Here is a 487-nt window from a genome sequence, read left to right on the forward strand (position 1 = left end):
TTTTTTACATATTTTTCAACTCAACAGATTAATAACTTAATCCGCCACAAATATAAACTACATTTAAAAATTTATTATTAACCAATAATTTATTGCATGCACAAGACATAAGAAGCCATTCAAACTTGCCACACTTGATTAAACGGTCGTCTCTAGTGACTCAAGCGGGTTGTCTTGTGAATTTTTAATCTTTTGGTAATTTTTGTTTTCTTTGGACTTGGTAAAATTCTTCTGAATTTTTAACATATGGAGCATAGAACAAAGGAAAATGTGCGATGCGCCCAATCCTAGAAATTTTGGAGTAGCTCAGCCCAAAAAGAAATCCAAAATATAATTGACCTATTTCAGCCAGAGAAGTCCATGTATTGAATAGTGGCCCCAAATCTTTTCTTTGAATATTACCTGGGACAAAAGAGCCCAATAGAGTAGATGACAAAAATAATACCAACAAAGAGTAGATGAGAAAAAAAAACCGAGAACAAAAAAA

Source organism: Arachis ipaensis, chromosome B01, assembly GCF_000816755.2.
Source record: "Arachis ipaensis cultivar K30076 chromosome B01, Araip1.1, whole genome shotgun sequence".
Classification (NCBI taxonomy): domain Eukaryota; kingdom Viridiplantae; phylum Streptophyta; class Magnoliopsida; order Fabales; family Fabaceae; genus Arachis; species Arachis ipaensis.